The sequence below is a fragment of the Mastomys coucha genome, unplaced genomic scaffold (assembly GCF_008632895.1).
Source record: "Mastomys coucha isolate ucsf_1 unplaced genomic scaffold, UCSF_Mcou_1 pScaffold7, whole genome shotgun sequence".
In the NCBI taxonomy this organism is placed as follows: Eukaryota; Metazoa; Chordata; class Mammalia; order Rodentia; family Muridae; genus Mastomys; species Mastomys coucha.
Window position 1 is genome coordinate 50403721 of NW_022196913.1, and position 27524 is coordinate 50431244.

Consider the following 27524-nt stretch of genomic DNA (forward strand, 5'->3'; position numbering starts at 1 on the left):
AATATCTGTGCTTTCTAACGGTCTTAGGTGACCCCTGTGAAAGGGTTGGCTGACCCCCAAAGAAGTAAGGAACCCCCAGGTTGAGGATTGCTGTGCTAAGCCATCTTGAGATCAGAAGACTTCATTCAGTGCATTAAACCAAAAGTACTCGAAACCTAGGTTGTAGCAAATCATTGGTTTTTAAGGAGTTAATGAGGGGAAGGGAGGATCTGATCTGCTTTGTAGCAGAGCGACATCATGGTGACACTAGACACAAAAGCTACAACTGCAGAGGTCATTGACTTCCATTTGTCTTGGTGTCCGTCTTGAAATGTGTCACTGGGGGCGGGGGTGGGAGGTGTTGGTGCTGAGACCCAAGTTACACGCCACCTGACACATTGACCACAAAACACAGGTCTCCTGACTCCTCCTCCAGCTTTCAGGACCTTCCCCTTCCTGTGCAAGGCTTGATGCCTCTCCAGGCTCTGAGAGCCAGGTGGAGACGCCTTCGTGGGTAAAGGCCACATGTTGGGAAGAGTGTGGCAGAAAGGAGCAGCTGTTAATGAGACAGGCAGGGGAGTAAAGACACTGAGTAATCAGTCTGAGGTGTAGTCCACAGGAGCTCATGATGCTGTGATTACTGCTCACACCTTACAACACCCACACTCAGGCTCCTCTGCGTGAAAATACACATTCCCTGGCCTTCCCTGTTTGTAACGCCCTTCCAAGGCACAGGACTTAAGGCTCTCAGAGTATGAGGACTAGTTGACAATAGAAACTGAGGGTTAGAAGGGTGGAGCAAGGTTAGGAGAGGTTGCTGACACCAGCCACTCAAGTGATGAAAAGAAAGTTCTCGGCATGCCTGAGGGGGTCACTGGAATTTCACATTTTCTTCCTCTCAGCTCACTCTGTTTACAGAGGGATTTTTCAAGTGCCTTAGAGTTGGCTGTGTGGCATCTCCACATTTATACTTCAGGACCTTTGAGAACTTCACATAATGCCTGAGGTCTGATATAAGCCCTTCAGAGTAACAGTGCAAAAGGCAAACCCACCGTGATGGTCACAAAGCTGGTCCGGACCACAGTAACTCTTCTCATTTAAACTGAAGCTAGGCCTGAAAGTGACGTTCTGAATGACTCATGCTTCCCAGGAACACAGCACCTTAAAAACACCACGATGCCAGCAAGTAACCTGCCCAGCAGTGTTTGAGGTGAGATGTCCTAACAACCCCACAGGGCCCCAGAGTAGTCCATGAACATGACGAAAATTTTTATGAGAAAGCACTTATACAATTCTCCTTCCATGGTGCAGCCCTAAAGCAACGTGTCCATTGCTTAATGAATAAGAAGCATACAGCAACCCACAGATTGATAAAACGCCACTTTCTTTGGTGGTGATGGGGGTGGTAACCTGCCTAGGGTCATCAATATACTTGATTTTAACAGTACAACTAAGAATAGAGGCCATGGCCACAGGTGCCAGGGCAAATCACAAACTTCTAGAATCCACAGGATCACACCTACCAGTGAAAACATGCTAAAATGACTGTGCCTTCCATCAGCTACAAGGAGGTGCAAGGAAGTTTTGAATTTAAAGATTTAAAATTTCAAAAATGTGTGTGTGTGTGTTCCATAGGTGTGTGTGTGTGTGTGTGTGTATGTGTGTGTTCCATAGGTGCAGTTGCCCATGGAGGCCAGTAGAGGGCGCTGAATCTCCTTCGGCTGTAGTCACAGAGATTAGTGTGTTTCTCTGATGTGGGTGCTGGGAATTGCACTCTGGGCTTCTGGAAGAGCAGCATGTGCCCTCAACCTCTGAGCCGTCTCTCCAGTTCCAAGAAGTTCTAAACTGAACAAGTAAATTTTGACAATACTATTAAACCACTAGGGAATAGGGATAAGTATCTTAATATATACCATGAGATGTTTTTGAGAATTCTTCTGACATCAATACCATTTTTCCCTCTGATATTTGCTGTGTCTATTTCAACTTTATGAAATCTTTTAGGCAGTCATAAAGAGTAATTGATAAAAGACTGAAAAGTAACTGTGACTGAGTCACCAAGAAGTTCAGTGGGTAAGGGTACAGGCTACCAAGCCTTTACCACTGAATGAGAACCTAATCAGAAGCTATTCTCTGACCCCCACATTCAACCTCTCCCCCAACACACATAATCAATAAGTATGGTTAACAAAAAGACTTAGAAAGTTCAAAACTTTTAATATATATGTTGTAAAATGTCCAGTTACATGTACAGCACACACCCAGATTCTAATTGAAGTTGGCTCTTTATATTCTAAAACATGAAAATATTATGATTTTTGTTTTCTCAGAGGTATCAACTGGCCACAGGACTTTCCTCTGGTTATATTCTTTCCTGGCCAACACTCTCCTATTCTTTTATGGAGTGTGTGTGTGTGTGTATGTGTATGACAGACACATTCAAATGGCAGATCTAGGCAAACCCATTTCCAATTTCACAACAAACAGGCTCCTCTGAGGCTCAGAGTGGGCCACTTTATCAACTAGCAGACGTTGAATCTTGTCAAGAGACTTCAGCTGACATGAAGTGCAGTTTACTAATCCCAACATCACAGACAATCACCCTGAGAAAAGCCAGTAAATCAGCCAGCTCTGAATCTGAGAAAAACCCTAAATAACCATTTTTCCATATAGGTCCAACATTTTAAAGGTAAAAAGAAAAAACCAGAACCAGAAACCAAACCATATTAGCAGAAACAAAACCAAAATTAACCAACCAAGCAACAACAACAAAACCCCCAAATCAAATCAACAACAGCAACAGCAACAACAACAACAAAACAGCGATAAACATTCTGGTTAAGTGAAAGAAACCCGAGACAAATAATAATAATATTAGTTACGCATGGAAATCTGGGCCTTTAATCCTCATCTCATTCATCATCCTAGGAGAACATGGCCAACAGTCCCCTATACATTTGATACCATCAACTATGCCAAGTGCAAGAGCATAGAACCCTGTAATTCACTTTTGGTCTGTAAGCTGTCCACAAGCAGAGACTGTGAGCTCTGCTCCATAGCAGCTAGGGGAAAGGCAAATTTGTAGTTAATAACAAAGCCTCTTTTGAAAACAAGAGATCTGAAAACTGGGTGATCATCCCAGGCTCACATTGACAGCCCTTCCCACTGGGGGGCTCACACCGGCCAGTCACCCAGGGCTCACACTGACAGCCCCTCCTACTGGGCTCACACTGGCCAATCATCCAGGGCTCAGACTGACAGCCCTTCCCACTGGGCTCACCATCTTTACAAGGCAAGCCTGCAGACAGTTGTTCACTTACAGCATTCACTATGCTCTGCTCCCAGGAAGCCTCCCTGAGACTTCACCATGGAAACGTCCCTCAGCAGCTGGGCCGCCCAGGCTCTGGTGTTGTCTTTCTTTCTTTCACAGAGAGGTTAGAAATACCTGGCATGAGAACAACCCAGAAAGACAGGAAATGGTAAATACATCCATCCAATCATGTTGTTCAACAATCTAGTCATCTGGTCAACCAAAGTCTTAATCCAACGAAGACCCTTTACCAGGACCTGTTTCAGTTAGTTAGTTAATTAGTTAGTGTGCTATTTGTTTGTTTGTTTGTTTAATTTATTATGTGACATAACCAACCTCTTTTTTTTTTTCTTTACTTTTTCCCCTCTCCCATGAGGTTGAAGCCAATTCTAGGAAACTTCAAACCTAACCCCAGGTGAGATACAAACTTGCTCAAAAGAAGCCACTCACTATTTGCTGGAGCTTTTGGTGTTCACCTGTAATCCTAGTGCTGGGGAGGTAGAAGCAGGACAGCTAAGTCAGCCTGGGTCATAAGAGACCATGTCTTAAAAACACCAAAACCAGCAAGGAGAGGGTAGAGGGGAGTCAGAGAGAGAGAAAAAATTGCTAGAGGTATAGTTCAGAGGTATAGCACTTGTGTAGCACCCCTGAGTCGCTGGGCCTAATCTTCAGCACTGGAAAAACAAACAGGGTCCCCCAATAAGTCACCTGACTTAACTCTCAGGAAAAGGAAGCAAAGACTACAATCTTTGGGCATTTTTATACCTCCCAGCGAGGCTGGGAAGATCAATAAGTGCTCTTGAGAAGCACTCGAAGTTCCCCAGAAGACAGACACTATGTCAACAGAAGGTGTTATTATTGGTCACAGCCTGCTACTGAGCTCTCTGAGCCAGAGTATAAAACCTAGCTTTGGCTGAGGACCAAGCATCAGGCTCTCCCTGGGGCACTCAAACATCGCATCGACACAACCCCCGTGCTGCTGTGTGCAGGAGGAAAGAAGAAGAGGACTGGAGATTCCTGGAATCTCCGGGAGAAATTTAAGGACATAGAGGAAGACGTAAGGCAGGAAGCTAAAGCCGGAAAGTGTGTAGAGCGCACTACAGAGCCAGGCCAGAGGGTGGTGACTGGGGCCACAAGCAAAGGGCTGTCTTCAATTGCAGATTCATGGTGTTCCTTGTACCCAGTGTCCACAGGGCTGTGAAAGTTTCCACTTGCCTCTCTGCCATGTCTCCCCAGTGACTGTAACACTCACATACACAAAGGTGGTACAAGGACGCTCTTCCTGAGAAAAGGACTGGATCCAACTGGCTAGTGGGTTTAATGCAAAGACCTGCTCACAGCCTGGTAGATAATGTGCTACATCTGGATTTCTTGTTTTCCCCTTCTTTCTGGCAGACCCACAGGAACTTGTAGGCCAGTACTATCAAACTATTTTGGCTTCTGCACTGGAAGGAGCAACAGCAGAGGGCGATGGGTGAGTGTGCACTAGTGACCTTGGGGGACAATGGAGGCATAGGGTTGCCAGCTCCAGTCAGGTTTTTTTTTTTTTCTTCCAATGTCATGAATACAAGTTGAACATACTTGTAGTATACTTGGGACTTGTAGCTTTAGCATTGTGGATGTGGAAAGAGTGATTTCCAAGAGGAAAGGATAAAGTGGCTCTCTCAAATAAAAATAAAAATAGCAATGATGATGATGATGATGATGATGATGATGATGATGATGATGATGACGGAGGAGGAGATGGAGGGGGAGGAGGAGGAAGAGAAGGAGGAGGAGGAGGAGGAGAAGAGTGAAATAATATCAAGTCTTAGATTTAGAATTGGTAACACTGATTAGCAGAACTCAAAATAAATTTTTTAAAAGGGAGAGACAAAATTAGCTCAGAAAGGAGGAAGAAGGTGTCTGCTCTCCTGTAATTAATTGTGGCTTTTATAGTGGATCCAACTTATGGAACGCTTTCTTATTAATTAGCACATTCAGACAGAGGGCAGAATTTCACTTTTATGCCACTACACTCAACCAGGGTCAGAACAGGGAACACGGGAGGCAAGGACCCTGCTCTTCCCACACCCAGAGGGATCCAGCCAGCCTCGGGGAACTGTACCAGCCATGTTTTTAAAATGTGTAAGATTAGAAAGCCAGACAAGTATCAGGAAGGGACAATAGACGCTGTGATCGAGAGTGTGGGGCCCAGGAGGGCTTGCAGAGAAGTAAAAGGTAGAGCTTAGAACAAGTGAGGCTGGGGGGACAGCTCAATGGCAGAGCCCTGGCCTAGAAACAGGCCTCAGGTTTCAGCCAAAGGAAACTGGCTGAGCATCAGTGAGCCTCCTCTAGAGTTGGACTCAGTTTTGTTACCGCTGTGATGGAGTTCTTTGTTACTTATTTCTTCAGTGACCTCAGAGGAGGCAATTCTTCCCTCTGAGTTAATGAGCACTGGTAATGTCTGCCAGGAAGCGCCATTCCACAAAGGTATTGTATTCCGTGTGAGAGGTAAGGAGGTCCTGGTTCCCTGAAGGAGCAAAGTTTACCCCCACTAGAGTAGTGAACCGAAAGGCTGTCTAATCACAGGCTGGTCATAGCTGAAGAAAATCCACTCAAAGGGGGCTAAAGCCTACGTGATGGCGTATGCCTGCAATCCCAGAACTTGGGAGGCTGACAGTAGGCAGATCATGAGTTCCTGGCCAGCCTGAGCTACCTAGTAAGTGTTAGAATTGCAGGTGAGCCTGGGCCTATAGAGGGAGGACCTGTCTCAGAAACAAAGCCAAATCTAAAGGAAAAACTAAAATGAAAGCATATAAAAGGGCTCAAACCCATTGTTACATGCAAAGTTCTGTGTGTGTGTGTGTGTGTGTGTGTGTGTGTATGTGTGTAGGGGGAGGTTGACAAAAATTGAAAGCAAAAACTTGGTACCTTTCTTTAGGTTTCAAATTTCTGGCTTCCCCTTGATTACACACAAACACAAACAAGCACATGGACACACACGTACACATACTTGCTTGTGTAATTTTTTTAAAAAAGTTATATTTCCTATACTTAAACAACATTTATGTCTGACTTCAACAGTACTGCCACTTTCCTCCTGATTTGTAAATTGGACTCAGTTTACCTACCCCTGTGAGGAGGGAAGCATGCATAGAAGCAAGCAATGGAAAAGCTCTGGTCATCTCCACTATTTCCTTGTTCCCTATCATCCCATATCTACTCAACTTAATTCTTCCATTAAGGAAAAAAAAAATCAGTATTTTGTATTCTCAAACTGATGATATCCGCAGGCAGGCCCACTCCTGTTCTCTCTCTCTGAATGGAGTCAGTCTGAAACAGATGGCCAGCTGAGCCCTGAGTCTCTTCCCATTTAAGATAGCCAGGATAAAATATGACTTCACCCCCTACTAGTTTCTCACAAAAGCAAAAATATCAACACCATTCCACCCACAAGTCTTGGAATACTCCTCACCCCAACAGTTATGACAAGTCTTAGCAAACTCAGAGAGAAGAGAGAATGCAAAAGTCAAGACTCCTTGCAGCCTGGTTGTCCAATGTCTTTGCCATCAGACCTGGCGACACATGCCAGGCTGACAATCTCATCCTCCATTCACAGGACAAAGGGACACCGTGCCAGCTTCTCCTTCCCTTGACTGCCCAAAGCACTTACAGTCTCGGCTGCACATTTTGACCCAAGGTCATTTTCAAGTCAGCACTCTGCTATATTGTCTTTTTATCCTCCATTGGATTTATTGAAGTCTTGAAGGCTTGGAGACTTTATAAGCTTCCTGAGGACCGAGACCTTGCAGTGGCCTTCTTATGCAAACTCCTAATAGCATCTAGTGGGAAGAGCTTTGAATGGAAAAGAAATGATCCAAGACCCAAGCCTGATCCAGAAGAATTTAACCCTTACCTGCAAAGGGCTTTCTCCTTTGTAGCTACAGTCTGATCTCTTCTCTGCAGACGGTGCTCCCCTTTCTCTATGTAGAAGTCCTCTTGAATGTGTGCATGTGTATGGAAGCCAGAGGACAACTTTTAGGGTGTCATTTTTAATAGGGGTTCTTACTGGCCTGAGACTCAGCAAGAAGGATGACCATCGGATCATCTGTCTCACTGATCCCAGTGCTGGGGTTACAAGCTCAATTTTTTTCCCCTTTAAAATAGGGTCTCACAGTGTGCACCTGGTTGACCTGGAACTTGCTATTGTAGACAACACTGGTCCTGAATTCACAGAGATTTCACATGCTTCTACCTCCCTACTACTGGGATTAAAAATATGCACCATATGCGTGGCATACTCAGCTTTTTAAAAGAGTAGACTCTGGAGGTTGGAATGTGGGTCCTCATCCTTGCAAGGCAGATACTTTTCTGAAGGAGCCAGATCCCCAGTTCCTAGGCCCTTCACCTTTCTCTGCCATCCAAGGACTTGAAGTCCAGCGCTTCCCATTCTAATGAAAATGTCTCACAGAACTGAGAACAGTTATACTTGGCCATCTCTTGCCAGGTCTTTGAATCCATCCCCTTTTTGTTCGTTAGTGGCCCCTGGAAAGGTGCTAGCTCCCTCTCAACTATTCACATGCTCACTCCAACTATCTAGACCTTGGTTCTCACAGCATTTTCCCAAAACCTCTGCTTGAGGCTCTCATCCTGTGACGAGTAGACTTGGAGCTCTTTGAGGAGATAGATCTCAAACTGAAAGCCACCCCAGACTCAGAGAGAAGCCATCCCTAGAAGTGCTCATTGGGAAAGCTTGGCCATGGGCCAGAGAATTTGTAGTCCCCAGGAGAGATTGATACTACTGTTCTGGGGTTCACACCCATAGAACCACCTCTCTACAGGGGCATCCTTCCAGCCAGATAGAAGTGGGTGACTCTTATTCACTCTAAGACAGATATATTGGAAGAAATGATAATAACACAGTCCAAAGAGATGTCAAATTACCAAAACAAACAAACAAACAAACAAAAGAAACCCGTACACTATTAAATGTATGCATGAACTTAAGTTCTTCTTCTTCTTCTTCTTCTTCTTCTTCTTCTTCTTCTTCTTCTTCTTCTTCTTCTTCTTCTTCTTCTTCTTCTTCTTCTTCTTTTTTGGTTTTTCAAGACAGGGTTTCTCTGTGTAGCCCTGGCTGTCCTGGATCTCACTCTGTAGACCAGGCTGGCCTCGAACTCAGAAATCCACCTGCCTCTGCCTCCCAAGTGCTGGGATTAAAGGCATGTGCCACAACTGCCCGGCCTGAACTTAAGTTCTTAATCCATTATGATATCTCCCAACCTTCCTGAGGTCAACTCTATCCTTCATCCCCTTCTTTCCTGTTCAACTATAAACACTTTCCCCCAGCCTATAAGCATGTCATCCTTTTTATTTCCTGAAAGACATCTACAATGTCCTAGAAGGTTTCCAAAAGGCTGGTCCCTTTATCTGGTTAACCAGGAAACAGGTTAAAATGCAGTACAAATCTCATGTCGTCATTTCAATACCAATATCTTAAAGCCTTAGAGTTGGATTTCCACCATGATTTTTCTAAACTGTTTTTCTCATTTAAAGGTCATCATGACACCTGCCTCCCAGATGCAGTGACCTTTCCCAAGTCTTCATCCTAACTAGTTTCTGTACTAATACCCAGTTTAGTTCACTAGAACTTCACTCAATCTTTCAGTTGTTTGATAGGCTTGCATCTCTCTACCCCACTCCTCCTTCCACTCCTTCTCTACCTCTCCCTATACTCAACTCCCATCTTCCACCTCAAGTTAGATTTATTCCCAGAGCTTTCACTCCCATCTGCTTTTCATAAGCCCCCCACTGCCTTTTTTTATTGGATATGTTCATTATTTACATTTCAAATGTTTTCCCCTTCCCAGGTCTCCCCTTCGGAAACCCCCTATTCCCCCTCCTCCTGCCTCTATGAGGGTGCTCCTCCACCCCTCCCCATCTTCCCGCCCTAGCATTCCCCTACACTGGGGCATCGAATACCCTCAGGCCCAAGGGCCTCTCCTTCTACTGATGTCCAACAAGGCCATCCTCTGCCACATATGCAGCTGGAGCCATGGGCCTCTCCATGCATACTCCTTGGTTGGTGGTCCAGTCCCCAGGAGCTCCGGGGAGGGGTCTGGCCTCTTGACTGCCTTTTTAAAAAAGATGTTCTATTTTAAATCATGGGTATATTTCTGTCTGTGTAGGGTTATGTGGCCATAAGTGCAGTTGATTATGGAGGCCAGAAGAGGGTATCAAGTGCCCTAAAGGTGGAGTTATAGATGGTTGTGAGCTATGTGAGTTGAGTGCTAGGAACTGACTCACAGACTTCTATAATACACACATTTTACAGTGGAGCCATCTCAAGGCTCTGCAAGGCTTTTGTAAATTGAAACCCCTTGATAAATTCCTGCTGACTAGCTGGGCATGCTGGCAGAACAAATGTAGTGTCAGCACTCAGGAAACTGAAGCAGGAGGATTACTGAGAGTTCTAGGCCAGCCTGGTCTATGTAGCAAGCATTAGGTCAGCCAGAGAGATGTAGCAAGACTCTGTTTTTAAAAATTCAATTAAATTTTTCTTAAAAAAAATCACATACAAATAAAACAGAAATTCCTTTTGACTAAGTGTTTGTATGTGTTACTTTGCTTTGTCCTGCCTTCTATTCTCCTTCCTCAGTGGCAATCAAATGAGAGCGCTCTCTCTCTCTCTCTCTCTCTCTCTGTCTCTCTCTCTCTCTCTCTCTGTCTCTCTCTCTCTCTCTCTCTCTCTCTCTCTCTCTCTCTCTCTCTCTCTCTCTCTCTCTCTCTCTCTCTCTCTCTCTCTCTCTCTCTCTCTCTCTGGGTGTCTTGGAGAAAAACTATTACATAAGTAAGGAAACTGCTCAGTCAATGAGTAAAGTGTTTTGTAAGAGCCTCTGCTTCCAATGAGGGACTAAAGCTGACTTCTGAGGAAGAAGAAACGATCAGAGCTGCCAGGAGAGGGAAGCTGATGTGAAACTGCTCAGAGAAGTGGGCCTGGGGCTACACCAACTCACAAAGGTAGGCAAGGAGCAGTGGAGGCAGGGCATAGAAGGGCTGTTTGGCATGAATCCTAAGAAATGATGAAGGACCAGGTTTATTCACCAGATCACACTTCCCCCACATAACCAACAACTGACAACCAGCATGGATTATCAACTAGAAAGTGCCACCCAGACTGACTACCCTTGGGTATATGTGGGCTGTTAACTGGTTGGTGTTGGGGTCACTCAGAGCTGAAACTAGCTAAAGTCTATCCAAGTGACATGAAATCAGAGAAATAAATGTTTAAAAAATTCCTTGTGTGCACGTGTGTGCTCGTGCATGCTTTGTGCATGTGTGTGTTTATCTGAGCTATGACTCCTTTCCGGCACAATGCAGTTTGCCATAAAATATAATGATACATCCAGAGAAAAATAGGTCTGAGTGGCAAAAATAAAATGCAGATAAGAAATGAAAATTCTATGGATACTTACAGGATACCTGATTGGCAATTAGATGAGTCTATGGGGGATTCATTTTAGGACAAGATGGCTTGTGCTTCTTGATGACAATTTATTCTTGGGTTTATTTGCTTCACTTCTGGTCTCATGGGGACTGCTTAGGTCCTACAGAAGGGGGACTGTGGCCCAGGCGAATATTGATCTATAAGTCTGGAAACCACCCTGTAGTCTCATGTCTCCTAGGTTACTGGTCCTCTTTCTAGCTGCCATTGGTCACACATACCTTCTCCCTTAGAACAGTGCTTGTTTGTTTGTTTGTTGTTTTTAAAATTGATTTATTTTATTTTATGTATGTGAATACACTGTCACTGTCTTCAGACACACCAGAAGAGGTCATCGGATCCCATTTCAAACAGTTGTGAGCCACCATGAGTTAGCTGGGAGTTGAACTCAGGACCTCTGAAAGAACAATCAGTACTCTTAACCGCTGAGCCATCTTTCTAGGCCTGGAGAACAGTTTTATCCATTTCTCTTAATTTGAAAGTTTTTAGGTCTCATAGCTCAAGTCAATTTGAAACTTGCAATATAGCCTGGGGTGACTTTGAACCCTTGGTTCTCTTGCTTCTGCTTCTGATATTATGGGCTGTGTGAGCATGAAGCACCACACTTGGTTTTCTACAAAGCTGAGGATCAAACCCATGTTACTTTGGCATCCCAACAGTCACAAGCCCAGCCCCTGGAACCTCATTTCACCCATTCCAGGTACTCTCTCCTTGCTACAGTATCATGACTTTCTGATGCAATCAAATGTAAAGTGTTGCAAGACAAAGACAGCATTCAAAGTGTCTTGACCTTTGGAAGAGGCTGAGGAACTTGATTCTGGCACATGCCTTTAATCCCAACACTTGGGAGGCAGAGGCAGGTGGATTTCTGAGTTCAAGGCCATTCTGGTCTACAGAGTGAGTTCCAGGACAGCCAGGGCTACCCAGAGAAACCCTGTCTTGAAAAGCCAAAAAAAAAAAAAAAAAAAAAAAAAAAAAAAAAAAAAGATTCTGGCTTCAAAACTGAGATTTCAGTGGGCTTAGGTATGAACACCATGTAACAGGGATGCTTCTTGGCATGAGAGCCTGCTGAAACACCAAAGCTAGGCGGTCTTTGATGTGGGTTCCTGGGTGCCAGGTAACGTGCTAAGAGATGCTGTCATCCTTTCTATGAATGTGGACTTGAAAATCTGACACCATAATTGAACCAAATATTCATGGTGGAGAGGACTGGAGGGAACACGGGGGAGTGGCTCTAGGTGTGCGCACACACTCACAGGCCAGGTTGAGCCCCATTACAAGCCACCATGGGAGTAAAATGCTATGTGCTGTAGCATTCAAAACTTAAAAGGCTATCTCAACCACTGTTTTCTGAGTCAAGGACCCTGACAAGATGCATTTGTAATTTGTTTTCAAGTCAAGAAGTTCAATTAAAACACCTGGTAATCGTAGTTCATTAAAAGTCCCAAGGAATTTTTTTTTAACATAATGAGGATTCTACAGGGTTCTCAGTTCCCTTTTAAAGTGGAGAGTGATAGTGCCATCCTTAACTGCAGCATCACTTTTAGGAGGTGCAGCCACGAGGCCAGGAGTTCAAGGCCATCGGCTACGTGCTCAATTTGAGAGCAGCCTAAGCTGTACAAGACTCTGTCTTAAAATAAAATAAAAATAAAAATAAAAAAAAGCAAAAGAACAAATGCAAGGATTTAAAACCCTTCTAAACAATCGACGTCTGTTACCACCAGACGTTTCTAGAGCAGGTTCTTAAGTAGGGGCACTGCCCTGTTTGTATCACAAAAGTGACTAATGTGGGTTCTCCCTGTGCCTTCATCTTCCATGCTAAAGAGTTTATCCTAGTATAAGGCTCGGGGGATTCTCTCGCTTACAACGCTTCTCGTATCAAGAAAGGAGACAATCTCTCTCTCCCTAATTGTTTTGTCGAGTGAGCTCTCAAAAGTTCATTTTTGTTACCCTTTTTCAGGCAAAATAAGAGGCCTTTTACAAAAATTCTATTGCTAAAACAATGGAATTCTCCCGGGAATGGGTTCGTTATGGAAACGGAATGACAGCTCCTCTTATGCAGCCAGGCAGAAAGTGTGCGCGTAGAAAAGACATCCTAAGCACTCAAGTGTGTGTGGGAGGACAGAAGATGCTATTTTTAATTCCAATTGCAGCATCTCTCTCTCCTGCGGGTCTTTCTGCATAATCATAATCATAATAAGACTGATCTAAAAAGAAAAAAAAGAGAGAGAGAGATTTCCATTCCTGCTGACCCCAGCAGAAAAAGAGAAAGAGAGAAAGAAAATGAAGAGAATGATTAGTGGAGGAGTTTTCTTCTGCTCTGAGACATGGCTGAGGACTCAGAGATACTTTCAAGATGCTCAGAATGGAGTCTCTCCCGGGTTTACCCGGAGTCCTGACGGTAGCCACCTAGGGCCTTTCCACATCCTTCTGCACTCAGTACTTGTTACTTTCTCACGGTATAGAGTTTGCAGGAATCTTGCAGGTCTGCTGGGAAGTCAAGTGTCAGCTCCTGCATCTGTGTCTAAGAGTTACCATTTGATGTGTGTGAGCCAGCCTGGTAGAAACCACCACATGGAACACCCAACGTCTAATTTCAATAACCAGACAGCACAAGGCACTCAAGTTGACAAGCATGGAGTGTCCTCGGTGGCTGTAGAAAGGGATAAGCACAAGGAGTCCAGCAAGTGTGAAGGATCTGCAAATCTGACCTTTGAAGAGAAAGAGTCGAGGAGGAAGATGGAATTACAAAAGCCAGCCAGCTAGGTGACCGTCGCATTCATGCTAGCTAGCAGCGTTACTGGAGGTGTAAAAGGTTTCTCCTTTTTAATGGAAGCATGATGGAAGTGTGATTAATATTGTCATGTTGACAGTATTGGGGATCACCCAGAAAACAAGCCTCTGGGCAAATCCAGGAAGGATTAGCTACATCAGGAAGCCCCTGAGCAGTCTGTGAAGGCTTACATAGAATATGCTAATTAAGGTGGGAGGGAAGATGCAGCCTGAACTTGGACAGCTTGATCCCATGGGCTGGGGGTTCAGATTCAACACACAGGACAACTGAAGCCGGGCACCAGCCTTCATCTCAGCTGCCTCAAGCTCCACCCACCAAGATGTCTCCACCATGATGGAGCTGCAAGGACAAATAATCTGTCCTTCCTTAAGTCACTTTATCAAGATATTTTGTCACAGCCACAAGACAAATAGCTGGTAAAATAGGTCAAATTCATTCACATAACATTGGTCTTTTTTTTTTTTCTTTTGCATTTACAATGTCCTGCAACCATCACCATTGTCTAGCTTCCAAAGCCTTTAGTCATGCCCCATGAAACCCCCAGTCCATGACACAGCCCTTCTCCATTCCTACTCTTCTCAGACATTGGCAATGCTGAACCTGCTCTCTGGCCTAGAGAGCAGCCTGTGGTAGTTACACATACACAGACTCACGCATTGCAGCGATTCAGCTTGTTAAGTCTGTGATATTCAGAACCAACGGAGAGGCGTGGTGTGGGGTGAGTCTGTGAAGCTAAATACTTCCAGGAAAGATAAGTTAAGAGTGAGCAACGCTTCCTCAGAGGGTGTGACACCTCCCAATGGGTGACCCGGACAGAAAGAGGCACAAGGCAAAGTTGGGGTTTTCTGGTCTTGCTGGGTGAGTGTGTCTATTGCTGTTGCTGCCAGCGCTGTTTGCTGACATCCGGCTCCTGCTTCACCTGACCTCCAACACGGACTGAAGACCAGAGATGGACCGGGACGCTGCAGGCCTTCATCACCAGATTGGGGCTGATGAGGCATTCATCTGTGTTGACTAGACAACTCCCAGTTTTACAGTCTCTCCAATATTCAGATGGGCCTCGTTGGACTGAGTCTCTGTCCTGCAAGCCAACCTACTAAATGCCCTTTCAGAATATAGACACATTCTACTGGTTTTGTTTCTCTGAAAAGCCCTGTCAAATACATGTACTATGTGGCCAATGGTGACTAGCAGTGTGTGTATGTGTGTGTGTATACACTTGTGAACTGACCCATGACTGTCATCTTTCCCTTAGTATTTCAAGGCTCATCGATCCTGCATTAGTATTTCACTTTGGTTTTGGCTGAATAATATTCTATTGTTTCAACATACCATACTTTGGCATCCTTCATCAGTGGTAGACAATTATGCCAGTTCTACTTTTGATATTTATGAACATTCAAATACACTTGTTTTCAATTCTTTCAAGGCATAAGACATAGGAGTGGACCTCCTGGGTCTCACAGCAATGATATATTTAGCTATATGAGGAACTTGAAAACTGCTATCTACACTGCCTATATGATATCAAATTTACTCTCATGGTTGAAGGTTTGAGGATACTAAGGATGTTAGCTCAGTAGAGTGCTTGTCCAGCATGCACAAGGCCCTGAGTTTAAGCCGTAGCACCATGGAAATTGAGTGTAGTGACACATGCCTGTTATTAGCACTTGCCAGGTAGAGATAGGAGGATCAGAAGTTCAAGGCTATCTTCAGCTACTTTGCAAGTTCAAAGCTGAACTGTACTACATGAGACACCAACAAAACAAAACAAATCAAAAACAAAGAAAAGAAAGGAAGGAAGAGAGAGAGAGAAAAAAAAGACTAAAGATTTCAATTGGTCTACGTCCTTGCTTCTTACTATCACTGCCCCTACTAAGTACAAAACTAGTTATAATTTGCACTTCCCCAAATATTAATGACACTCAGTCGCTTATTGTGGAATTCTGGACCAAAGGTGTATCCACTTCAAAAAACGTTCTATTGGAGAATTCTGTCCATTTTTCATCAGATTACTACTACTACTACTACTACTACTACTAATACTAATACTAATACTAATACTATTAATAATAATTTTGGAGTTGTAGAAATTTTCCATATGTTCTACAAACTTGACTTTTATCAAGAACATGCTTTGGATGTGTTTTCTTCTGGTCTGTGTGTTATTCTTTTCACTATGTCCTTTGAATTTATATAATCTATTTTTACTTTAGTTTCTTGAGTAAAGCATCCTAAGAATCTCATGCCAAATCCAAGTTAATAAATTATCTCCATGCTCCCTCCTCTGGATCTTTGCAGTCTGAGACCTTACATTTAAATTATTGATCTACTTTAAACTTTTTGTATATGGCTAAAGTAAGGCTCTAAACCCCCTTCTTCATGTATATACCATGTGTCTTTTCCAAGTGGCTCAGTTCCATTTGTTGAGGAGATATAAGAGCAATTTTGAGTAGAAAGTGACTGTAGTACTGGATCTTGAGAAAAACTTTTGTATGTGTTATGTGTACACACACACACATACATAAACATAGATATATTTATACATAGATATGAATAGAAAATTATCTTTAACTCATGTTTGGATATAGAATGCCTCTCTTTAACACATGGTGAATATATTTTTATCATCTCACATGCTTAAGCTCTAGCACATCCTTTAGAACCATGACCCTCCAGTCATGAGCTTTCAGAGAAGCCAACCAGCACTTGGGTGGTCTGTTTACAAGGACCAGCTTCCAAAACCAACAAGGAGTTTGAACTTGCTGTGTTCCCTTGCTCCTGTGCTTCCCACTTCAGTGAATTCTCATGCTCCACTCCTCTGCCCCCACCCTCATCCCCCACCCCACCCCCGCCTCCGGATGTCTTGAAACTTGCATGTATTCTTCCATTCATAGTCACTCATTAAAACTCAGTGATCCCATTCATACAACATCATGTATGAAAAAGTGAAATTAAATGAATTTTGCATGATGCCTAAGTCTCAACTTTTAGAAAAAACAAAACAAAGTTTAAGGTGATGAGTCCCAGGTTTCTTCCACACTCCCAAAGCATCAGTAGCCAATCCTGGAAGCACATTGCAGTCCCTTGAATAGGTTGAGAAAATTGTTTAGCCCAAGTTACAGGATTTTGAAATAGCTCTGGGGAGGGGCTCTAGTATGCAGAGATAGAGAAAAACCAGAGAAGGTAGTTGCCAGAGCTTGCTATTGCTCTCAAAGATAAGCTCATTTTTGCCCCTGAATATTGCTTAGACAAAGATGATATCTATGTTGAACACTGTCTACAGACAGAGGTTCCTTCTTCATTTTTGAAAACTCACAAAACTTGAAGTAAATGTATCAGCTCTCACTCAACTTGCCCCAAACCTTGTGAAAGCAAGTTTATAATTTTCATATAACAGATGAAGAAACAGAGGGATGGGAGTAACCTGAATATTGCATACCATGGACTCACAGACAATCCTTCCATGTGTGCTCAGACAGTTTGACACCAAGATCCATGACAAGAACAGCAATGCCACATCAATATCACCCATCAGAAGGATCTACTCTATGGAAAGTAGCCAGGAAATACAAAGATGTTCCTTTGTTTACAATCATGCTACATCCTGAGAAACCCACTGCAAATGGATAAATACCACAAAAGCAGTTAATGCTCCAAACCTACAAGAGTCCAGCTGAGCAGGAGGTAGCCTATAGAGTGTCTACCATTTCCTCTTATTATCAAAGGGATGATTGGAACTTGATGCTCACTACTGATGTCTAGCTTTGGGCTTCAAGGGAATATCCAAATTGAAGAAAGCACAGCACTAGTCCCATAACACGACTGAGGTAGGGTTTTCAGGGATGCCAAGGGGTGGGGAATCTTTCTGGTATATGATAATACTGCAACAGCAGGTCATGAAATATCATGGTATAAAAATAGCAGACATCGAGGAAGCCTTCACTGCACTTATTTATGAATCACCCTAATGCCTATATATCATTATGAAGAGTAATTAATGAGAAATGGTAAGACTCATGGGTATAAAGCTAGAAGCTGCACTTCCTAAAGGCCTAGGTTCTAGAATAGAATAAGGCATAACTTCCTCCTTGTCATATCTTACTTTCCAAAGCAAGAGGGGTATTATCAAACCTTTATCCAATACTTGCCAAACACATCAACAGTGGCATTAGACACTGGGAAGGAATCATTTGTTCCTCTTCTTTCAAAGTGGTGAAAGGCATCAAATCTGCAGATGGGCGTGCTTGCACACACACACACATGCTTGCACACACACACACACATGCTTGCACACACACACATGCTTACACACACACATGCTTGCACACACACACATGCTTACACACACACATGCTTGCACACACACACATGCTTGCACACACACACACACACATGCTTGCACACACACACATAAACACACACACTACACACAAATGGACCACCTGAAGCTGAGGGATGATTGCACCTCCATCCTTTCAGAGGTCCATCTTCCTTCAAGTGTGGAATGGAGGGGTAGAATGGGGGGGGAGAAATGTGCTAGGTGGGGTGTGTGATGTAGAGGGGCGTGGTGGTGATGGAGTGGAGGGATGTAACAGCCTGTTGTCTGTGACTCACCAAATAAGGCAAACGGATAGATTTCTGTGCATCAGCCATTAGCAGCCAAGAAGGAGTGGGGTGGGGGCATGCGTCGGGGGAGTGTTGCTGGAGGTTTGTTTAGTTGGTTAAAGGAGAAAACTTTCCACCTGTTTGTCTCCTAACTGTAGTGGATCTGTCAACTTTTCTCCTCAAGTATCAAGGCTTTCTTCTTCAAAGCCGTTCTCACTGGGCTGGCAATTGCTGTACTTTTAAGTTAACTACTTCTTAAAGTGCTGCTTAAAAACTGACATCTTCATCTCTCAGAATGTCTCTAACTCTGCAAAGTCTCCCTGGTTCCTCAAGAGTGCTACTTAAAAAACCACACTTGACAGCCAATCTTTCGAACATGATTTGTACAGAAAAATCATGTTCAAATTACTTTATATCAAGACATTTAAGAGAAAAATGTGGTTTTCTTTGTAATAGGCTAAAAATAGTCCTATCCTTTATCTTCAGCTGAGCATGTACATATGCTGTCTAAGCTGGTACACTTAAACAAATTGAAAAACAGTAGGGTTCTGGCTACGGGCCACACAGAAACAAAACTCGCCCAGAATATCATCTGAAACATTGAAAAAGTACAATTAGCTGTTATTTTCCACAAAGTTTCTATCCTGCACGTAGACTTGGAGTTGTCAGCCAAGCCCAAGACAGCACCTAATAAATCCTGATGTCTTGGACAAGAAAGCCAGAAAGAAATTAGTTTAGTCCAGTTTTCAGTAAGGAAAAAAAAGAGAGGTTGAGGGACATTCTATAGTTTATATACCTACTATTTCTTTTTGAATTATAAGGCAATATAATATTGACATTAACCCTTTTGATGATTTTTTTCTAAATATCCATAAGCCATATTCCTATAATGTAATTCAATGTCTCTTCAAAGACTCCTCATGCAAAGAACTGTAAGATAAAATATAACCCTTGCTTTGAACATAGTTTATAGACCCAATGATGGTGTGTGTGTGTGTGTGTGTGTGTGTGTGAGAGAGAGAGAGAGAGAGAGAGAGAGAGAGAGAGAGAGAGAGATGTGTGTGCATGCATGAAGAGGCCACAGGGCAATGTCAAATGTCTCTCTCTATTTCTCTCTACCTTAGCTTTTGAGACAGAGTCTCTCACAGAACTTGGAGCTTACCTATTAGGTAGACTATTTGGCCAGCAGGCTCCAGGGCTCCTCTTGTTTCCTCCTCCACAGTGCTAGGATTACAGGTTCACACATCACCATGCTTGGCTTCTTCCTTGAGTGCTAGGGATCCAAACTCAGGCCCCCATGCTTTGTGACAAGCACATGCCAACTGAGCCAGCTTTCTATTCCTGGAGGTTGACTTCTAAAACACTCCTCTGATTGGCCCCTACTGTAACAGTTGGGAATGAACCTTTATTGTCCACAGAAGGGACATTCAAATATACGTTGTTTTAATCCAGAACCTGCCTTTAAACAAAGTCCTTTGTAGAAATCTAATACGCAGGGAAGTAAAAATGTAGCTGTTGATCCTGTCTAAACCATTGTCTCTTCATGGCCTCATTTAACACCTCAGGTACCTCAGAAGTCAACTTTAGAGATGCTGAGGGTAATGAGAAACCATTAGGCCCTTAGGGAGTATGGTCTACCCTGCTCCTATATGCACTCAGCATTTCTTTTTATACTATATTTTATTTATCGTTATGTGTGCTACATGAGTCTTCTAACACATATAACATAGCATGGTAAGAAGACAAGTTTGGGAGGGTCAGTGCTCTTCTTCCAGTGTGAGCTCCAGGGATGAAACTTGGGCCATCATTCTGCACTCTGCAAACACTTGTACCTGTTAAGCCACCTTGCTGACTCCACATGTCTTAATCAGTGCAAAGTCCTCTCACATGGCACCCAGTCCCCACACAGCATGCCCAATCCTCTCACATGTTACCCAGTCCCCACACAGGGTGCCTAATCCTCTCACATGGCACCCAGTCCCCACACAGGGTGCCCAATCCTCTCACATGGCACCCAGTCCCCACACAGGGTGCCCAATCCTCTCACATGGTGACAATCTCCTCTATGATTTGATTCTTTATTTCATAAGACCCGAAGTTTGATGTTCTCCCAGGCTCACAATGCTCAGGCAACAATGAGAAGTGACCATTCACAGCATAGGCCAGGCTTTGTAACATGCTCACCCCCAGCAACTGAGCCTTCCTGTCTCTCTTCTACTTAAACAATGTCAAAATATCCCACAATGCTGGATGGCTGAACACTGACTAAATTCCATAGGATACTGACTTAAGTTCAGCCTGCTTTTCTGGGCGGTAATTCTCGTTCATGTGGCTTTCACCCAAACTAACTTCAATGGATAAAATGTTCATCTTACAAGCAAAAGGACTTGAGTTCAATCCCCAGAACTTACGTAATGCAAACCAGATATAGTAGCATATGCTTGGAGTACTTCTGCTAGGGAGGCAGAAACAAGGTGGATGGATCCTTGGGGGCTCATTGGCCAGCCAATCTAGTCTACTTGGGAAGCTCTTGGCAATAAGAGAGATTCTGAAAAACAAGGTGGATGACTCCTGAAAAATGACAGCCAAGGTTTAATTTTGGCCTCCATATTCATCTACATGCATTAACAAACAAACAAGCAAATAAATGCATAAGATTAGTCAACTAGAAGATAGATGTAGATAAGTAGAAGACATGGCAGGGCATTTTCAGCAAACCTTCAGGATATATATGTACACACAAACACACACGCACATGCATGCACGAGCACACACACACACACATCACATTTACTATCTTACATACCACTCCTTTACCTTCTCATGCGTAGGTACATGTGTGTGCGGATGTGTGCACCCACCTTGGTTTTGGAGACAGTGTCTCACTGAGACCTGGGTTTGTTGTTTTGGTTACGCCTGCTGGCCTAACTCTGCCTCTCCAGCGCTGAGATTACAAGTAGATGCCACTGTGCCTGGCTTTTTGTGTGGGGGCTGGGGATCAAACTCAGGTCCTCCTGCTTGTGTGACAAGAACTTTACAGACTGAGCTGTCTCTCCAGCTTCGTCATAACCATTTTGACTGTACAGTTCAGTGGCCCTAAGCAGATTCACAGTATTGTATACAACCATTATCATTATCGAATCTAGAACTCTCCATTCGGCAAAACTCCAATTCTTGAATATACATGCATCTAAAAAGTTGTTCCTGGTAAACAGCTTAGAGTCAGAGAAAGGGGTGAGCAGACTGCTTCCCTCCTGTGTGTATTGTGTTTTTCACTCCCATTCTGGACATCCTTTATTGAGAAATGGGGTAACTGTCGTTGACATGAGGGTCAGTGAAACTTGCCTACTTGCTTAGTAGTGTGTTGCCAGTTTGGGTTACTCAGAGTGAGTTTCCTGTGTTACTTTCCTAAAACTCTCACTGATTCCTAGTCCTTGTGGATCCCCAGAAGTCAGCCTTGACCTCTGGGATTTCCTGGGATTCCCAGAAAGCATTGCCTTTTAAATAGCAAAACCTGTGTGAAATAGCCTAACTGGAATGTGGTTGTTTCCTTCCAAACAAAGGGTTCCCTCCCAGAGTGAGATGGGATGCTCACAAGGACTTTGGGAAACTTAGAAGTCTCCTCCATGGCGTCAGGTGAGCAGTCAATCATCTTGAATGGGAGGAGACTCCTTGCTGAAGCTGTTTGTGAATTATGTGGGGGACTGAAGTGATGTCATCCTGTCCTGTGAGTAACCCCAGTGGACTTGCTGTTTCAACAAGCTAGACTCAGCTGGAAGTGTATCTTTGGTCTGTTCACTGACGCCTCATCTAGAGTGGTGAGACATCCATTCATTAGTTCATGTTTCCCCAGGAAAAGGCTCCTTATGTTACACATATAGCTTGCATATGAGGTCACATGACTTACTCATTTTAGCACTGTGGAAACTAAGATTCATTTTATATATGACACATATATAAAAGAGCAGTAATACCCCACCCCCATGGTAGAAAACTAATCATTAAACGTTCAGTGTATCTTATCAAAATAAGTACCCCATAAACCAGGAAGCCTGCATATAGTGCTTAAGTTTCCTTGTGATGATCGTGTCTTTCATCTTACATGTAGACAAACATAAAGCAAAGAAGGCAAAGGAACTGAAAAGGCTCATAAATTGTTCCGGAGAAAGGAAGGGTACAGGTAGAAGGAAGCAGGTGACCTGGACACCAGGTCTGGGTATAACAGAAACTGTTCCCCTACACTTCTCCATTACCCTCATCCATGTTTAAAATTACATAGTGGTAAAAAGCAAAAATCAAAGCAGGCTATTCATGACACCCTTCCTGGACCAACACGGAACTGCTGTGATCCTGAAGTTCAAGAGTCCTCAGAGACAAGAGTTGCTGAAGATTCTATTTGGGGGGTGGCTGGTTGCATCCTAGAGACCAGGAGAGCCTACTTCCTCCTGTGTCCAATGGTCCTGCTTCAAGTTCTGTAATGTAAGTTCTGCTTCTATTTTCCAAATGAAATAATCATGTCCTAATTCTTGCCAGCATGTGACACCCTCTAGAAGCTAGACCACTGAAAAGGGGGCCAAATTTAGCCAGACTCCATTGAAAATTTTGGTGCTAAGGATGTAGTTCAGTTGGTAGAATGTTTGTCTAGCATACATAAAACCCCGGGGTTGATCTCCATCATTGTGTACCAGAATAACAACAACATCATCATCATCAACAACAACAACAACAACCACCACCTCTACCACCACCACAACACACAAACACGTATATGTTGTGGTAAATTTTAAACTAAATTTACCAAATCAATCAGTTCAGAACTCAATTAATTGGTATACATGCTCCTCGCCTAGATTGGGCAGATCTACCACTACACTACGCTATTCCCATCTATTAGATCCCATATGACTTGCAATTTCTCTAAGCCACATGCTTCAGCTCCATCTTCCTTCCACCTTGTTCTCCTCTCCCATCTCCTCTCTCCCCTTCTCCCCCAAACTTTTCAGCTCCACCTTCCCTCCTGCTGCCCAATCATTGGCCTTAGCCTTTATTTGAAAAGTTAAGGTGGGGAGAAGGTTCACAAGGCACCTGTATACGTGATTTGCTCCTCTTCTGCAGTGCTTTCCAGGAGAGGAGAATTAGCATCAAAATATAAGACCAGGGCTATCCACAACACATATACACATACACACACAGCAAAACAGGGATGGTGGCTTATGATTGTACTCCCAAGACTTGAAGGTAAAGGCAAGATGGTAAGAAATTCAAGATCATCCCTTGTTACAGAGGGAATGCAAATCTAGCCTGGGCTACATGAGACCTCATCTCAAATAATATAGACAAGTAAATAAATCTAAATAAACTTCTGCCCCTCAGTTGCTCACACATGGGACAAAAGTTACTTAAGCCTGTAACAAGCATCGTGTCTGCAGCTTAAAGGCTAGGCTTACTGACTAATCTGAACTAACCCACCAGCCCCATACACCACCAATTTTAAAGTGAAAAGGTACTTGTGGGAAGGAGCCACTGGCAGAGAGATTTGACACCAGTTACTATGTTTGCAGATTTGGCTATTATGTCAGGTTGTTAATCCAAACTTTAAGTAGTTAATGTGGGAAAGAAAGCTTAGTAAGCATTATTTAGGAGGCTAAGAAGCCTGGTAGCCTAGGAAGAGAAAACAGTAAATGCAGCCATGAGATAGCTGCTTGTGATGAAGGGAAGGGGACTACTATATTAATAACACAAGCCAGGCTTTCTGAAAAAGTGGTCTTAGTCCTGAAAAAAGAAACACTCTAGCTGATGTTTTCTACAGTATTAATTTCCTGAAAGACTGGGTTGGGAGTGAATCATGGGTATGGTTAGGAGGTTCCTACTCAATAGTATGCATAAGGAAATCATGTGAAAATAAGACATTTAAGGTTGTTATGATACAGTTATTGAGAACATACAAATGATGGTTTATTATTATTATTATTGTTAATACATTTATTTATTTATTTATTTATTTATTTATTATTATTTTACAGTAGTGGGGATTGAACCAGGACCTTATGCATGTTCAGTAAGCACTCTACTATGGAATGATAGGCACACCAGCCCCATCTATCTTGTGTATGTGTGTATTCATATATATGCAGGTATATGTGCACATGTGCATGCGTGGATGTGTGCATGTGTGCAGACATAAGTTTGGAAGCCAACAGGAAATTTGGCTGTTGCTTTTCTTGTACCAACCAACTTGGTTTTCCAAGATAGGATATCTCTATAGCCCAGAACTTGCCAAGTAGATCTGGATGGCCAGCCAATGAGCATTAGGAATCAACCTACCTTTGCCTCCCTGGTGCGGGGGTTCTAAGTGTATATCACAACACCTAGTGTCTGTTCACTCCAGTCCCAGGAATCAAAGTCAGGTCCTGTGCTTGAAGGCAAGCTATTCCTAGCTGTGCTGCCTCCTGGGCTCTTCTGTTTTTTAAATAGGCGAGTGATATTTGTATTGCTTCATGTGCTAGATTTGTGAAACCGTCTGTATCTACATACCCGAGGAATGATGAATTATGGAACAATGAATGTCACAGGGTCTCATTCCCTCCCACAAGACACAATTCTCTTTGCAATGACCCTTTTCATCTACCTTCCTCAGGAGGAGGCCCAAGCTGAGTGTAGTTTGGCTTCAGCAGGGAGCTTGTAGAGAATCTTGGCATGCAGCTCCCCAGAAGCTGAGCTACACAGGAATGGGAAATCACTCATTGGAAGTCCCCCAAGATGAACTATCCCTAGGACAGCAGTGGAGATTGATCTGCTAGTAGGAACCTGTTTTCTACAAAGCCACAAGCTGTGACTCCTCGCCCCAGTGACACAAAGCAGGTGGCATTATTTCAAGCTCATTGTCTTATTGCACACTCAACCAAATGGAGCATTTTAAAGAAGGCTCACACGGTGGGGGGAGGGAATCTAATGATGCTCCTCTAGTGGGATCCTATGCAACATGTCTTCCCAGAAGAGAAGATGTCCTTGGGCAGACCTAGCCACCACACAGTGTTTCAGAAAAAAAGGTTATCTTTGCTTTAACTCTTCTCTTTACACCACATTTAAGCATAGTCAACACATTTGAATCCCTGGAAAATGCAGACTCCATTTATAGGATGCATTCAAAGACATTAACGCCATTTTCTGAAATGTTAGGAGAACGATCAGTTCATGTTGGTATATCACTTTGGGATTCCCGGGTTAGAGATGTCAAATGGGTGTTATCACCATTTGTTTCTGTGGGCACTCCTTGGGTAACTGGTTCAGTGAGTCTGATTAGGACTCAAAGCTTTTAAACATCCTGTTAGAGGGGAAAAGAATCTCTCATCCGTCCTTTTACCCAGTTCTCAGACACCCAAGGAGAATCAGCTCGTTATTGTTATCATGTAGAAGGGCTTTCCTGCACAGAGGCAGTTATTTATATTTCTCTCCCAAGACAAGTTCATTTGCTAATATACACCTGAATTAAAGATAAGGTAACACAAGGTTTTCATTTCCCACGGGCAACCATTATAAAAGCCTACATCTCCTTACTGCTTGAAGATCTTGTAAAGATTATTCTGTGATTTCTTGTTCTCTCAAGCATTCTGCTTTGACCAGCATAACACTGTTTATGGGACGTATATCCCCTTGAAACTGTCCCCATCAGGTCCCACACATTTAAAAACAGTCACCCAATGGCAGTGCTTAGTTTTCTTTAAGAAAATACGTTTGCCTAGTAATTATTTTGGAGAGTATGACTTTCACAGTCACAAGTACTAGATGTCACTATAAATAAAATGGTATTTTAAAAGATGGCTTTCAAAAGCAACTAAGTCAGTGGTTGAGTTGCATGGTGCATGAAAATAGGCTCAGTGTAGGCACAGTGAAAAAATTCTTAGTGATACAACTTAGCTTAGCTCTGGCGTGACTGGTCTCCTTGCAGACCATGTCTCTGAAATGCATGCTTGCACTAGCTGTGCAATAGTAATAAATCTCAGAAATAAATAAAAGGAATGGACACTTGTGGCTTGCGAGGAAAATTCTCCGAATAGCATCCAATGCAGACTCAAAGTGCAATGCACTTCCAAAAACTCTGGAATGTGGTTTGGATGACCCTCAGAGTACTTCAAAAGATGAAAACAGTTCTGGCTTTATAGATGAAGGTCACAATTAAATTGCTTCATGTGAAAGTAAAATGAAGAGATCTTTCTAAAATGAATATGTATGGTTTCAAGCATGTAAATATAATTAAGTAGTTTAAGTATAATACTGATTATTTAATGTGTGTGTGTGTGTGTGAAAAGGATATGTAAGCATCTGTGGAGACCAGAGAGGGTATCAGATCCCCTGGAGATATAGGTAGTTGTAAACTGGCCAAGGTTGGTGCAAGGTCCTTTGAAAGAAAAGTATATACTCTTAATTGCTGGGCCATCTCTTTAGCCCCATCCATCTTTTTCATTGTTTTGTTTTTCAAGCAAGGGTTTCTCTTTGTAACAGAACTCTGGATGTTCTGAAGTTGCTTCAAAGACCAGGCTGGCTTCAAATTCACAGAGGTCTACCTGCCTCTGCCTCCCTAGTATACCTTGTGCTTTGAAAGAGACTCTATTACTAGCCTGGAGCTTACCAAGCAGGTCAAATTGGCCAGCTATCAAACTCCAGTAATCCACCTGTCTCTGCCTCCCTAGTGCTGGGGTTGCAAACTTGTACCCCCTGCCCCACATTGTTCATATAGGTCCCAGTGCTCCATCTGAAGCCCCCATTATACACAACAGACACTTCATAGGCTAAGCTAGTAGCGTGGCCACAAAGTGAGACATGCTCTACTGTAAAGCAACTGCATAATTACAAGCAAATATGGAGACGTTCAAAAGTCCTCAGAGGGTACCACAGACAGCCACTAGAGGACATTAATTTGTGAATAAAATGGTCTTGACCTCTGTAATTCAAAGAGAAGACACCTTGCATGTGAGTGGAAAGGGTAACCACCTCATGCTCTTAGCCTCTCATAGGCTGGGGACTCATACTAAAATGCAAACAAGCTCCTTTATATTTTAATACCGTAGACATTTCAGGAAGAATCCTCGCACTATGGGTGTACGCATGTACGCAGACCTGGGGATCACATGGGATAATCCTTCAGCATACTCAGTTCTGACCATTCAGATGTCTATAGCTTTTACTAGCCTTCCTCCCTCAGCATCAAGCTACAAACAACAGGACTGATGCTTCTGCAGCCTCCTCTAGATAGCCTGGCAATGCTTTCCTGTATTCAAACAGACCAGCATTCCCTTCAGGAAGCAGGAGAAATAGGCTCCATGTTGGAAAGACCTAAGGACAGGGTTTAG

The 27524-nt window shown here is 43.2% G+C and overlaps 1 protein-coding gene across 13 annotated transcripts in view; it reads right to left on the minus strand.

Annotated features, from left to right (window-relative positions):
• Positions 1–27524, minus strand: part of Atxn1 (ataxin 1) — a 423758-nt gene that overhangs the window by 158930 nt on the left and 237304 nt on the right. For 10 of the 13 annotated variants that reach the window (XM_031359330.1, XM_031359317.1, XM_031359319.1 and 7 more), the window contains one exon: positions 3300–3424. The exons of 2 other annotated variants lie outside the window; for them this stretch is intronic. The gene's annotated coding sequence lies outside the window, so the exon portion shown is untranslated. Of the gene's footprint in view, positions 1–3299; positions 3425–7187; positions 7270–20585; positions 20723–27524 lie in introns of all 13 variants that reach the window. One more of the 13 variants, XM_031359318.1, reaches the window with a different exon arrangement.